The following is a 15,207-nucleotide window of genomic DNA, read 5'->3' as shown; positions in this document are numbered from 1 at the left end:
ATGAAACAAGACAATGGAAAATAGAAATGCGATTATTCTGGGATAGACTAAAAGCATTTTAAATGCAGAGCCCACATTAACAAATGGATGAGGAATTTTTTTGGCACTTCCCCACCTCAACTTGGGTAATAATTTAAAATAAAAAGATTTCAGATAAGGTTTCAACCATTGTATAAATGTGAAAAAACCCACACTACGTCTGCCGAGGCATTTCAGCTGCAGGAAATGGAAATATTTTTTCAAGGAAGTCGATGTTAAGCTGATTTTATGAAGCAAAGCACACACAAGCTATTTGATTACAGTCAATATTTCTGATCCACAAGGGGAATAAGCCATTTTTTTTCCATGTGCATGTAATGATTTCAAGTTCACTATGTCACTGCCTTTCATTGTTTTCCATTCTGTTCAGGCTGTAAAGACTAATATTTACTGAGAACAATTCTGTCACAGAATTCCGAATTCAAAGGTTTCTTTTTCATTTAATTGAGATATTTTGGGGAAGGGCAATAGCTCGTTGTGTAGAACGTTATCCCGTTTGAAGAGGGAAGGAGGGATCAAGAAGTCGTAATTAGGTAGGTAATGCTAAGCTTGGGGTTTAAAAGTCTGTGGATTTAAAAGAATAGGAAGGTTAGAGAAATAAGGAGTTTTTGGACTAGAAATTGTTTTGTGTCAGGAAGATCCCTGTGGCGGAATGTTTAATCCAAGACCTTACCCAATCCAGGAACTTGGACCTCAATTAAAGTAGCCTGGCTAGATTTGGGCACATGCTGGGCATCTCCAATCAGCTTGGCAGTGGATCGATTTTGGATTTTGGGCTGCTGGGTTGCCAGTAGGTAGATTTTAAGGGGGTGGGAAGGTTATGTTAAGCTGGTAAGCAAAGCACTTTTTTTGCTATGAGCCCATTTGCTTAGACTTCAGCAGGCACTGGCAGCAGATCTGATCCTGCAGCTAGGGTTTTAAGGGCAACCAGGATCTATTATCTGGTTTGTCTCCTAGTCCCTGCAAGTTCTACAATTATTGATTATTTTGGACATATTTTCCATGAAAGAAAAAAGGAAAGAACTTGCATTTATGTAGCGCCTTCCACAACCTCAGGTACTAACAAAGTGCTTTACTGCAAACTGAGTGCCTTTGAAATGTAGTCAAGGTTGTAAATGTTGTAAATTAGTGGCAGCTAATTTGCGCACAGCAAGCTCCCACACACAGCAATGGGATAATGACCAGATAATGGGGTTGAAATCGGGCGGGGAACAAACCAGATGGAACCACTTTTCCTGCCCGTTATACCACATGCTTGATATTGAATTTCACTGAAGTCAGTAGAACCGAATATCAGTGGCGGGAGAATATAACAGATGAGTGATGCAATGGAACTGCTAGTTCAGTTTTTTTCTTAAACTGAAATTGTAACATGCTTTGCTTTAGAAGAATTAACTCTTTGTAATCTCCACAACAAACAAATGACAAATTTGTAACATATAGTCGAAGTAATCAATTTTTATTTCCATTTAGCTCATCTGGTGCTGGAGTACATCTCCCACAACTGCATATGGTTCGTGTGTTGCAAGTTTTCCTTTGGTGCATTTCCCACCTGTAAGATGTGCTCGTCTTCCTGGTTCTGTAATTGGCCGAATAGTGTTGTCACTTCAAAAGTAACTCCTTGGCTCTGAAGTGCTTTGAGATATCTTTGATGATATAATAAGGCGTTTGGGTTCTTTCCTTTCTAGCTGATTGAGTATATGAATAGATTTCATCAGCTACAAACAGGGACGGTAACATAGGGGTAATATTACTGGACTAGTAATTCAGAGGCCCAGAATAATGCTCTGGAGACATGAGTTCAAATCCCACCATGGCACCTGGGGAATTTAAATTCAATTAATTAATAAATCTGGAATTTAAAAAAAAATCTTGCACCAGTGACGGTGAAGTGATGGTGATCATGATACTACCGGGTTATCGTAAAAACCCATCTGGCTCACTAATGTCCTTCAGGGAAGGAAATCTGCCGTCCTAACCTGGTCTGCCATACATGTGACTCCAGACCCATAGCAATGTGGTTGACTGCCTTCGGAAATGGCCCAGCAGCTCTAGAAAAGTCGAACCAGCAGGATTATGGGTTTACCTACACCACACGGACTGCAGCAGTTTAAGAAGGCAGCACCACCTTTTCAAGGACAATTAGGGGTGGGCAATAAATGCTGGCCTTGCCAGCGATGCTGACATCCCATGAAAAAATATTTTAAAAAGGCCTCCTGCTGGAGCTTCTTATAGCTGCATCAATTTGAAACAAATACCATGATGGGATCAGTGGGAGCTGGAGCATTTGGATGCTGTGACTGAAGTCACTTCTGTACTGCTAACATGTTGACTTAGAACTGTTATTGACAGATGAGCCCACTGACAGCTTCCGTGCTTCAATAAACATACTGCTATTGGTGAGTGAGGGTAAAGCACTGAACAACTGTGGGTCCTCATAATTCTTCTCTCATGGTTACCTCTATGCATTCTGCAAGTGAACTGAAGACGGCCATGACTGCTTGGTGCAAACCAGTCAAACTTATTTCCCATTGCTATGGATAGTAATCATATAAAGGCAGGTGAGTGCAGAACACCTTGCACATGTTATAACCGCCTCTCTTTGAAAACAGGCATCGGAAAGTCTGTATCCTAAGTGAAAAAAGTGAGACACCTTTGCCAGGTCTCTGCTCTGTAGCTGCCTGCCCCTCACTGTTCCCCACCACTTCTACCCATGTTTCATGCAATGTTTCCTCAAATTTCTAGCTTTTTAAGTGTCATGAGGTGTTTAGATCCAAGTTGGCACTTGGTGCATATGTGAGTGTTCTGGTGAGTATTGATTGTCTGTGGATCCCTGCAGGCCACTGGGTGAAGAGAGTGGAGGGGATGTAATCAATACATAAGTACATTTAAGCTCTTAGCAGTAACTATTAAGCACTTGTAAACAATCAGTCTATGTGGACAAAGTGATATGATGTATAGATAGCATCGTATTATATATGATAAATATGGTAGATACCATTTAATCTGCCTTTGTGATCGACATCATCAACCCCTTTGCCTCATTTCCTATTAAAGATAGGCATCTCATCTCGTTACAATGTTCAATTGCCTGTTACAATCCAGAATTTCCTCTCCTGGATCACTTTTAGCTAAAAACTTTGGAAGAGTAATCATAATTTTAAGCCTTCAATTCATTACTATTTCTAAATCAATACAAAATTGTCAACTTCAGATCCGTATGTGCAGGTCCGATCTACTCTTGGACAGGGTTAGTGTCAGCTTTGAATTCATTCACATTTCACTCCATTTAAGAAATAGGCAGTTTCGTGTCTATGTGATTTGCATGTGTCCTTTTTGTAACATTGTAGGTTAATCTCGGTCATCTTTTCACGTTATATGAAACTTTTTACAGGCCTCATTGTTTTTGACCTTGAGTTCACCTGGTCCAGATACAGACTTACTGCTGGTGCATGACAGTTGTGGGCTGCCCTTCAGCACCACAAAGAATCTTCCATCATAGCTGTACTCCATCATGACATCCACATGAACCTCGCTTTGGGAATTTGGCGGCAAGCCATAATGGAAAGGTTTCCTGTCTCCTAAGTATTTCACAACTGGTTGAAAAATAATGTTGCCATTTATAGGGATTAAGTTGCAGTTTAGGTCATTGTGAAGTCTAAAGCAGCTTTATTTCAGGTGAGCTGCGATTGGGCAGTTTTTTTGTTTGTTTTCCCTATCAAGTTAGTGTCTGACACACTCAACGGCAGGAAAATGGTCACCAGCCACCATTTTGATGAACAATTATTCGAATGGCAAAACAACGATGTAAAGAAACTAATCTTCACCTGAAGGAGAATGTACCCCAAAATATTTAGATCACATAAATAACATCATTAAGTGATCACCACACTCCTGCTTATCCATTTATTGTGGTGCTCATGATAGCAATGTCTGGGAGACAGCTGTATTCTCAGAACTTTTTTGTCCCTCCATCTTTACAAGCCCTTAATTCCAGTCCTGTGTTCACCATATGTTCTTATCCCCAGTAGAATAATTAACTTTACCTGCAATAGCAAAAGCAAAAAAAAATGGGAAAGTACACAAACACTTAGAAAGTAGTTAAATAAACAACCTGCACGCAAAGCTTCTTGAACAAAACACATATACTGTTTCCTGCAGCTCAGTTATCGCATTTTATTTTCTTTGTACTTTTTCAAACATGAGCTTTTGTTTATAAACCCACTCTGGTGTGTTAAAAGCCAGTTGATGGATATACGTTGTGGAAGATTAACCCCTTAATCAGCTCCTGCAGTTTGTACAAATGCTCATTCTTCTGACTGTGGGCATTTGAAAAAAAATTTTACTTGTGTTGTTTGAGTGATAGGTGCACCAGGTCTGTTTCTTGTTCTGTTCAATTATAGGATATGGAATTTCATCTAATCTGAAAAAGAAAAGAAAATATATCCATGCACCTAAATTTGCATTTATTTCATCCAGGAATCTTTTTGAAATGTAAAATATAAACACACCCTTAAACAATCAATCATGAAACTTCATCAAGTTGTGGAGAGCAACCTGCCTGTTCTTTACCCTTCCAAAAAGAGAAGCAGACATCAAGGCCAGCCTCAGTAGAGTTCCAGTTTCAGATCTTACAGTGGAGATACATCATTGTGAATTGCTAACTCAGCTATAAATAGAACATTTACTCTGTGTTCCTCCTACCAGTTCCTCTCTCTAATGAATTCCCAAATCCTCATCCTGATGCAAATGGTTCCCAGCAGAGTGATAATGTATCTAATAAAGATCACTCCAGGGTCTAATGCCCCATTCAGTGACTTGCCTAGTTTCCTCATACAGTCATTCAAACAGGGGTCCATAGATCCCTGTGGGTCTGTAGATACTTTCCAGAGGGTCCACAAAATAATGTGAAATTGCAGGGCCAGCCTTCCGGGTGGGCGACATAGGTGACCGCTCAGGGTGTCGTGGTCAGGGGGCTCCATGGTCAAGGGTAAATGAATGAGTGGCAGCCAGGAGGCGGGCTCAGAATGCAGCTGCCACTTGTGCAGCACAGAGGGGACTAGCTGTGCTGAGAGGGGAGCATGCCTGGATGAGTGCTGAGAAGGGCATGAAGATTGCAGGTATCCCCCAAGGTTGATGGTGGGCGCCAGGTGAGTTCAGCCTTGTTCAAGAGAGGGGAGTATTTTAAATACTTAAGTAGTACATACACAAAGTCAAAGAAAGGCTGCCAAATACAAGTTTGCCCAAGGGCTTTATTTTCCCTAATTTAGATGGGGAGTCTGTGATTACTAATCCATTTGAAAAGGGATGTTTCAGCAACAAAAAATTTTGAGAACCACTACACTAATATTCCTCATACCAGTATCTGCACTGGAACCATTGTGTCAAGAGAAACAGTAAAACCACAAATGTTAGAAGTCTAAAATAATAATGGAAAATGCTGGAAGTATGCAGCCACCATTTGAAAAGGAAAGATAATAGAAACATGGAACTGATGGAGGTTCTCATCAAAAATGCAACTTTGTCATTTCCTCCTCAATGTATTTTACCTTTTTTATTGCAATCTTAAGAGTTTACATTCACGCATATATTTCAAGAAGTAATTTTACATTTTGATTGCACAATGTTTGTGGAAGGAGTATATTAGTACCTAAAGAGTTGTAGAAATGGTTATGGTTCATAGAGTCATAGAAATTTACAGCACGGAAGGAGGCTATTTGGCCCATCGTGTCTGTGCCAGCAGACAAGGAGCCATCCAGTCTAATCTCACGCTCCAGCTCTTGATTTGTAACCTTGTAGGTTACAGCACTTCAAGTGCATTTCGAAGTACTTTTTAAATGTTATGAAAGTTTCTGCCTCTACCACACTTTCAAACAGTGAGTTCCAGATCCCTACCATCCTCTGAGTGAAAAAGTGTCCTCTCGAATCCCCCCTAAACCTCCTACCTTTTACGCCAAATCAATGCCCCCTGGTTACAGACCCCTTTGTACTAAGGGTTGTACTCAGAGCAATGCAGGCTTAAGGGTTGAAGCAATCTATTCTTGGTCTCAGGGTTTCATATAGGTCAAGAAAAGAGAACAGGGTGAATTCCACCTGCTAGTAATCCTGTAGTTAGGATTGTTGCCTTTACCTGCCTATTGACAATGAATTTGGCCTAACCATCAGCCTCAAGAAAACGAACATCATGGGGCAGGATGTCAGAAATGCTCCATCCATCAATATTGGCGACCACGCTCTGGAAGTGGTTCAAGAGTTCACCTACCTAGGCTCAACTATCACCAGTAACCTGTCTCTAGATGCAGAAATCAACAAGCGCATGGGTAAGGCTTCCACTGCTATGTCCAGACTGGCCAAGAGAGTGTGGGAAAATGGCGCACTGACACGGAACACAAAAGTCCGAGTGTATCAGGCCTGTGTCCTCAGTACCTTGCTCTATGGCAGCGAGGCCTGGACAACGTATGCCAGCCAAGAGCGACGTCTCAATTCATTCCATCTTCGCTGCCTTCGGAGAATACTTGGCATCAGGTGGCAGGACTATATCTCCAACACAGAAGTCCTTGAAGCGGCCAACACCCCCAGCTTATACACACTACTGAGTCAGCGGCGCTTGAGATGGCTTGGCCATGTGAGCCGCATGGAAGATGGCAGGATCCCCAAAGACACATTGTACAGCGAGCTCGCCACTGGTATCAGACCCACCGGCCGTCCATGTCTCCGCTATAAAGATGTCTGCAAACGCGACATGAAATCGTGTGTCATTGATCACAAGTCGTGGGAGTCAGTTGCCAGCATTCGCCAGAGCTGGCGGGCAGCCATAAAGACAGGGCTAAATTGTGGCGAGTCGAAGAGACTTAGTAGTTGGCAGGAAAAAAGACAGAGGCGCAAGGGGAGAGCCAACTGTGCAACAGCCCCGACAAACAAATTTCTCTGCAGCACCTGTGGAAGAGCCTGTCACTCCAGAATTGGCCTTTATAGCCACTCCAGGCGTTGCTTCACAAACCACTGACCACCTCCAGGCGCGTATCCATTGTCTCTCGAGATAAGGAGGCCCAAAAGAAAAAAGAAATTGCTAGTTTGCTTTCTCTTCCTGGGGAGATGGCTTGGGTGATTGGCAAGATGTATATGCAGAGAAAGCCTCCAAAAATCTGTTCCAGTTCCAAGCAGAGGCCTTACCACAGACTGGGATATATCCCACAGTTGTTTCAGTCATATGTTTGCTTTCATATAGGAGAGGTCCTGCATTTTACCATTTTTTTTTTATTCATTCACGGGATGTGGGCGTCGCTGGCCAGGCCAGCATTTAATGCCCATCCCTAATTGCCCTTGAGAAGGTGGTGGTGAGCTGCCTTCCTGAACCGCTGCAGTCCATGTGGGGTAGGTACACCCACATTGCTGTTAGGAAGGGAGTTCCAGGATTTTGACCCAGCGACAGTGAAGGAACGGCGATATAGTTCCAAGTCAGGGTGGTGTGTGACTTGGAGGGGAACTTGCAGGTGGTGGTGTTCCCATGTATTTGCTGCCCTTGTCCTTCTAGTTGGTAGAGGTCGCGGGTTTGGAAGGTGCTGTCGAAGGAGCCTTGGTGCATTGCTGCAGTGCATCTTGTAGATGGTACACACTGCTGCCACTGTGCGTCGGTGGTGGAGGGAGTGAATGTTTGTAGATGGGGTGCCAATCAAGCGGGCTGCTTTGTCCTGGATGGTGTTGAGCTTCTTGAGTGTTGTTGGAGCTGCACCCATCCAGGCAAGTGGAGAGTATTCCATCACACTCCTGACTTAGATTAGATTAGATTAGATTAGAGATACAGCACTGAAACAGGCCCTTCGGCCCACCGAGTCTGTGCCGAACATCAACCACCCATTTATACTAATCCTACACTAATCCCATATTCCTACCAAACATCCCCACCTGTCCCTATATTTCCCTACCACCTACCTATACTAGTGACAATTTATAATGGCCAATTTACCTATCAACCTGCAAGTCTTTTGGCTTGTGGGAGGAAACCGGAGCACCCGGAGAAAACCCACGCAGACACAGGGAGAACTTGCAAACTCCACACAGGCAGTATCCGGAATCGAACCCGGGTCCCTGGAGCTGTGAGGCTGCGGTGCTAACCACTGCGCCACTTGTGCCTTGTAGATTGTGGACAGGCTTTGGGGAGTCAGGAGGTGAGTTTCTCACCTCAGGATTCCTAGCCTCTGACCTGCTCTTGTAGCCACGGTATTTATATGGCTACTCCAGTTCAGTTTTCGGTCAATGGTAGCCCCTAGGATGTTGATAGTGGGGGATTCAGCGATGGTAATGCCGTTGAATGTCAAGGGGAGATGGTTAGATTATCTTTTGTTGGAGATGGTCATTGTCTGGCACTTGTGTGGCGCGAATGTTACTTGCCACTTATCAGCCCAAGCCTGGATATTGTCCAGGTCTTGCTGCATTTCTACACAGACTGCTTCAGTATCTGAGGAGTCACGAATGGTGCTGAACATTGTGCAATCATCAGCGAACATCCCCACTTCTGACCTTATGATTGAAGGAAGGTCATTGATGAAGCAGCTGAAGATGGTTGGGCCTAGGACACTACCCTGAGGTACTCCTGCAGTGATGTCCTGGAGCTCAGATGATTGACCTCCAACAACCACAACCATCTTCCTTTGCGCTAGGTATGACTCCAGCCAGGGGAGGGTTTTCCCCCTGATTCCCATTGACCTCAGTTTTGCTAGGGCTCCTTGATGCCATACTCAGTCAAATGCTGCCTTGATGTCAAGGGCAGTCACTCTCACCTCACCTCTTGAGTTCAACTCTTTTGTCCATGTTTGAACCAAGGCTATAATGAGGTCAGCAGCTGAGTGGCCCTGGCGGAACCCAAACTGAGCATCACTGAGCAGGTTGTTGCTAAGCAAGTGCCGCTTGATGGCACTGTTGATGACACCTTCCATCACTTTACTGATGATTGAGAGTAGACTAATGGGGCGGTAGTTGGCCAGGTTGGATTTGTCCTGCTTTTTGTGTACAGGACATACCTGGGCAATTTTCCACATTGCAGGGTAGATGCCAGTGTTGTAGCTGTACTGGAACAGCTTGGCTAGGGGCGCAGCAAGATAGAGAGGGTCGGGGGGAGATAGACATTCTTGCAGCTATTAGCAAGAGCAGTGCTGGCCTCTGTCTTAATTGAAAACCTTGTTATCCATGGAGTAGATCCAGCAAGGATTGGATTGTGCACTTTGCATTTACAAGGCTAATTATGGGTTCTTTGGATTCCCGAATGCTTCTCCTCCGCTTGAAACTGGAGTAATCCCAAGTTATGTCCTTGTGGGGGGGCATGCCTCCTCCACCTACCCCTACAAGGCCATAGATACAAGCAGCGCAGGGCCAGGGGCAAGAACTTCTAAGCTCAGGAATTCCCACTCCTAAGCGCTCATTTGGGAACCAGCATATGATCTGCACAGGTATGCCTGATCACACCGAGTATACCATGGTGAAAGGGATGGAAATGGGACTCACTTCAGGCTCCAGGTCCAGCTCGGAGCCTGGTCTACCTATATCAGATTTAAAGTGGCTCCTTTTGTAAAGAGGTTCTGCAAGGCAGACAGATTGTTCTTCAGGAAGGAGAGTTGGCACACAGTCCTCCACCAGGTTGAACATCTACTGCCACCACAGAACTGCCTCCACACCAAACCACTGAACTCACAAACTTCAATACACTCGGCAGGGGCCCAGTAGGTGGGCACCTCCCAGCACTGTAATGCTGGCTGTTATCCTGCTTTATAGGAGATTACTGTGAAAGATCACGCCAAACTCTGAAATTATTAGAAGCGTGAGATTGTGGAACTCAAATCCATATCTGAATCCAAGACCAAAAGTATCCAAATATTCTTCCCTAGGACCAGGTCTATGTTAGTGCATCATAATGGGCCACTATTACCTCAGCTTTATGCAAAATAATGTTCAAGTTTCAGAATAAATTCTGCATTATGCATACATTTAAGCTCCAATTTTAACTGGGGATGAGGGGGTGTTGAAGGGAACATCAAGCTCACCGATGTGGGTGGGGGGGGGGGGGTTCCTGATTCAGTTTAACTCCTGGACTTCATTTAAATAAACCAGGCCTAACTACCTCAGGAACCCATCAGGTTGGCTGGTGGGAGATGGGTAGGCACAGAAGGAGGCCACGGACGGGGTCCCGTGGGATCGGATCCAGCAGCCAGCTAGATGGTGAGGGGAGCAGGAGTAGAAGCCACTCTGAGTCGACCTGACCCATAAGAAATTTAAAAAGTAATGTTCTTCTCAGCCCTCTTCTGGGCTTGGTGTTCCTTTGTGCACAGTTTCCCTTGTGACACTGACACCAGGCATTGACTTCACAACAACAATTGAAAATAACGCCGGGGTCACATTGACGTCAGCAGGACCCAACCTGTTTTAATGAGACCTTGCCTTTCATACCTCCTAAAACACTGAGTAAAGATGTCAGTCGTGTCCGTGTGATGCAAAGAAAGCAGACAGGACTCGGCCTCCATGTTACCTGCTTATTAAAATACTCATTTAATACATTGGGCTGAACTTTATCAGCGTGCCGCGCTCTGCGCTCTACAATGGCGCGCTGTGAAAGTGGTGACCTTCCAGCACAAAAGTGCAGCCCCACAGCCCTCGCGATATTACGCGCGGGGGCTGATTTAAATGGAGGGGGCAGAGCAGCCACCACCGATGATGTAGTGGGGGTTGCCACCGCGTCCCAGCAATGGTGTCTGAGCCATCGTGCAGGTGCCAGCGCCATTTTTAAAGGGCTTCAAGCCCTTAACAAAAATTTACATTTTTAAAGGGATATTAGATTTCATTTGGTTTTAATAAATATTTAGAAGATGCAGGCCCTTTCCCAACCCTCCCTCTGGTCTTTTCATTGCCCTATATTCAGAAAACTTACTTTATTCCCGACCTGAACTTTCCCCCTCAACCTTCTCACATTTGCCCTTCAACCCCTTCCCACCACCCCCACAGCCAATAAAAAGCGTTTGACTGTTTCCCCGCCCCTCCCATCCTGATATTTTATTCCTCCCCCCTCCCCACCCGTATCTCACCTTGGAACTCCAACGGAGTTCCGAAGGCATGCGATTCGCAGCCGATTGGCTGTAAAATTGACATGGGATGGCTGCCGCTGGCGGGTAAGTTAATTTGAATTTTACTAATGCTCATTTAAATATTTTAATGAAGGCTCCGCCACACCGAGGCCTCGGCACCGCCGCTAATATCTGGCGGGGCCTTCTTGGCGTCGTGGGTCGTGGCAGGCCGCTCCTGCTAGCATTTTGCAGACTTCCCCACCACGACCCAAGGTGTTGAAAGTTCAGCCCATTAAATTGAAAATAGTCACAAAATATTAACAAAACCAGCAAGTGCGGGAATTGCAGTCACTATCTGTAAGGTGAGAGAAATTAACATTTTGGGTGGGTCCCTTCTGGCAAGTTTGGACGAAGGTTCCCAATCTAAACACTAAGCTCCCTATTTCTTTCAGACATTGTCTGACATGATGTGCAGTTCCAGAATTTTCTCTGGTTCTCTTAGAGTTCAGAGATCCAGTGTTTGATTTTTGTTTTTCTGGTTTTTGAATGATTTCCATCTGTAAATTGATAAACTTTCAAATTAAGTGATTCACCTCCCAGTGTCTTAGAAATCAAATATTCTGATCTGAAGGAAACAGACTGAGAATTTTTTTTAATACTTACAAGATTTGTACTTAACCTAAAATTCTCTTTCGTCTGTCAATAACCAGGGTCACATTTCCATACCAGGTGCGTGAGACCTGACATCCACCCCCCTCCCCCCCCCCCCGCCTGCCCCCATAGATGGGGGAATGGGTCTGAATTTCCCTACACCAAAGCCTTTTGGTCCATCATCAGTGTCATCGGGTCCAGCATTCTTGGCGCTGCTAATGATAGTTAGAAAGTGCTTTCATCTGTGCAAGCATTCAACACTGGTGCAAAACCCCCACTGTCAGCACTTAATTAGCATGACCTGTTCAGACGTGTTGTAACACAAAATTACTGACCTTCTCCACTAGAATGTGGGATATGTTTGTTACAGATGATCAATTCTGCGTAAATCTGTTAAATGTGTCATTGTGTAGGTATGCTTCTGAAATGATTCGTGCACAACAAATAACACTATTAAGTTGGATCAATTGTTACAAAGGTCTAAGGTTTGAAAAGAAAAATTATTTTTCCAGCCTTATTTTGGTCTGGTCTAAAGATATGCCTCAAAGGAACAGCATTGTTAAGGAGAGAAAACCAAGGAGGTCTTCTGAAAGGACAATAAAACAATGAACACAGGCAAAACTAATTCAGCCACTTGGACAAGGTAAATAATTAAAAATAAACCATAATAATAAGTTGGTGCTAAAGACCTTCATAACAAAAGTGCTAAATGTTGCTATTAATATACCAATATATTAATATTAATAGCAACATTTAGCACTTTTGTTATGAAGGTCTTTAGCACCAACTTATTATTATGGTTTATTTTTAATTATTTACCTTGTCCAATGTAGTTTATTGATAATATACAATCATTTTGTGACTTTTTTTCCAGACTCTGGGCCTTCCCCAAATACTGGGGAGGGTCCATGCAGGTGAGTGAGTGAAAAAATGCATTGCTGATTCGTGCAAGTGGGGCTGAATATGTGGTCAGGAAAAATGATGGCCTCCCCCTTTGGGGGGAGCATTTATAATATTATGAGGGGAACCATTACTTCCAAACACATAGACAAAACCAATAATCTAGGCTGATACTTCAGTGCAGTATGGAGGAAGTGCTACACTGTCAGAGATGCCCTCTTTTGGATGAGACATTAAATCAAGGCCCCAATTGTGCTCTCAGGGAGTAGAGCGTGGAAGAGTTCTCCCGGTGTCCTAGCCAGTATTTTTAGCCCTCAATTAGCATCACTGAAGCAGATTCTCTGTAGCACCTTGCTGCGTCTAATTTGACTGTCATATTTCCTACATTACAGCAGTGACTACATTCCAAAAAGTAGTTCATTGGCTATAAAGCACTTTGGGGCATCCTGAGTTCATGAAAGGTGCTATAGAAATGCAAGTTTGTTTTTAAGCGCGTTAGTTGGGTCTTGAAGCCTGCAGAGCCAGCTGCATTATTTCATTAACCTTACAGCTCTGCTACTAAATTTTGTATTTTTAAAAATTCTTTCATGGGATGTGGTCGTCGCTGGCAAGGCCAGCATTTATTGCCCATCCCTAATTGCCCTTGACAACTGAGTGGCTTGCTAGGCCATTTCAGAGAGTAGTTAAGAGTCAACCACACTGCTGTGGGTCTGGAGTCACATGTAGGCCAGACCAGGTAAGGACAACAGATTTCCTTCCCTAAAGAGGAACCAGTGAACCAGATGGGTTTTTAGGACAATCGATGACAGGCACTATTACCGAGACTAGCTTTCAATTCCAGATACTTTTTTTAAAAAAAATTATTAATTAATTGAATTTAAATTCCACCAGCTGCTATGGTGGGATTTGAACCCATGTCCCCAGGGGATTAGACTGGGCTCTAGATTGCAAGCACAGTGACATTACTACTACACCACTATCACCTCATGGGTAGCCCCTGCACTGCAGAAACATAAAAGTGGCATAAAGCTACCTGTAAGACTAGTATCAAACAAAAAAGGTTCCTGGCAACCCCATCCCCAGTAATGACAATGTTAAAACCTCCTGTATGACTGTCTCTCTAATGCCATACACTCTGTTCTATTTTCCTGGTGCTACTGACTCTCAACTGTCCTCCTTATGCCAATAACTCCACTCTATTTGCTTTCCTGACGTCACTCACTCACTGCTTGGCCTTTTATGTTAGTCAGTACTTTGCAAACACTTTTCTGCCAGGCTCTTGTAAAATGGAGAAGTACAAATCTTTAGCTCGCATACCAAAGGATCATTGCAGCTGCACAGAAGCAGTGTGCTGGAGAGCTGCCCAACTGCCAGTTGTTTAGACAGTAGCCATACAATTGAGAAAACAAAAGGACTAAAGCAGATTTTTTTTCTGAAATTCATATTTTGTCCCGTTTCAAATGCATATTTGAGATTTGCTTTTGTACTGCTATATTTCACTCTTGTATGATCGGTGAGACTTTGGAAATATGAGGACATAGAAAGTGACAATGCTTCTTTAAGAAAATAAAATGAAATCCTAAGGTTTGTGTGGAGTAAATCAAAGAATATGCTATAAAGTTGGATTCCATTTACGCTTGATAAAGCCATATTTAGGCTATATGAAGTACTACGCATGGCAGTGAAACAAAGAGGTTCCTCAGCAGCTAAAAAAAAAATTAACGTTGCCTGTGGAAATGGGAGCTGGTCTGGAGGCCATTGTAGAGCTGAAAGGCTTGAGCTGTAACTGATACCTTGTAACACCGGTCTGAGCGCCCTGACCTTCCTGAATGCTAACCCATCAACAGCTGAACACGCTGCATTAAAAACCCCATGTCACAGGCAGCTTTTGAGGAATTGAAACAGAAATGGATCTTTTTTTAATATGCAATAACTTGAAATAGCCACGGGGAGTCAGGGGATAGTCCACAGATTTGTTTTGCTTCAGTTTTATTTCCAGATCATCTTCATCATAGGCTTAATAGTGGACAAATGTATTATGATTATGTTAATATTGACTGTTAATTAGTTATTAATGATGTTTTTCTACATTACAATAATAACCACACTTCCAAATACTTCATTGGCTGTAAAGAGCTTTGGAACGTCCTGAAGTTGGGGAAGGTGCTGTGGAAATGCAAGTCTTTTTATTTCGTCCATATTACTAGATAGAGGTGGGTAGCTGGATTATTTCTCAACCAGATCACTAGGTGGGATATTACCATCCCACCAGAGAGAGAACTGGAAAGGCACAGTCAATCTCCCAACAGTGACTACATTTCAAAAGTACTTCATTGGCTGTAAGCACTTTGGGATGTCCTGAGGCTGGGGAAGGTGCTATATAAATGCAGGTTTTCCTTTTTTCCCCATACAAGACCTGTTTCACCAGAGGAGAATGCAGTTGCCTTTCATGCTCTCTCCAGGAAAGTCGGTCATTTTCAGTCATGCCGTGCCCCTCATTAGGAGTCGCAATCACTCATTTTAGTTTAAAACTGTAACCTATTTTGACATATGTCACTCTTAAAAA

At 43.5% G+C, this 15,207-nt stretch overlaps 1 long non-coding RNA gene across 2 annotated transcripts in view; it reads right to left on the bottom strand.

Moving 5' to 3' along the window:
* Positions 1-4,200: 4,200 nt before the first annotated feature.
* Positions 4,201-15,207, bottom strand: part of LOC137378245 (uncharacterized) — a 99,751-nt gene continuing 88,744 nt past the window's right edge. For both annotated transcript variants that reach the window (XR_010976584.1, XR_010976583.1), the window contains one exon: positions 4,201-4,462. This is a non-coding gene — a long non-coding RNA (uncharacterized lncRNA). The remainder of the gene's footprint in view (positions 4,463-15,207) is intronic.

This window comes from Heterodontus francisci, chromosome 16 (assembly GCF_036365525.1).
Source record: "Heterodontus francisci isolate sHetFra1 chromosome 16, sHetFra1.hap1, whole genome shotgun sequence".
Lineage (NCBI taxonomy): Eukaryota > Metazoa > Chordata > Chondrichthyes > Heterodontiformes > Heterodontidae > Heterodontus > Heterodontus francisci.
The sequence above is the reverse complement of the archived record's forward strand: the minus strand, read 5'-3'. Positions and strand labels throughout refer to the sequence as shown.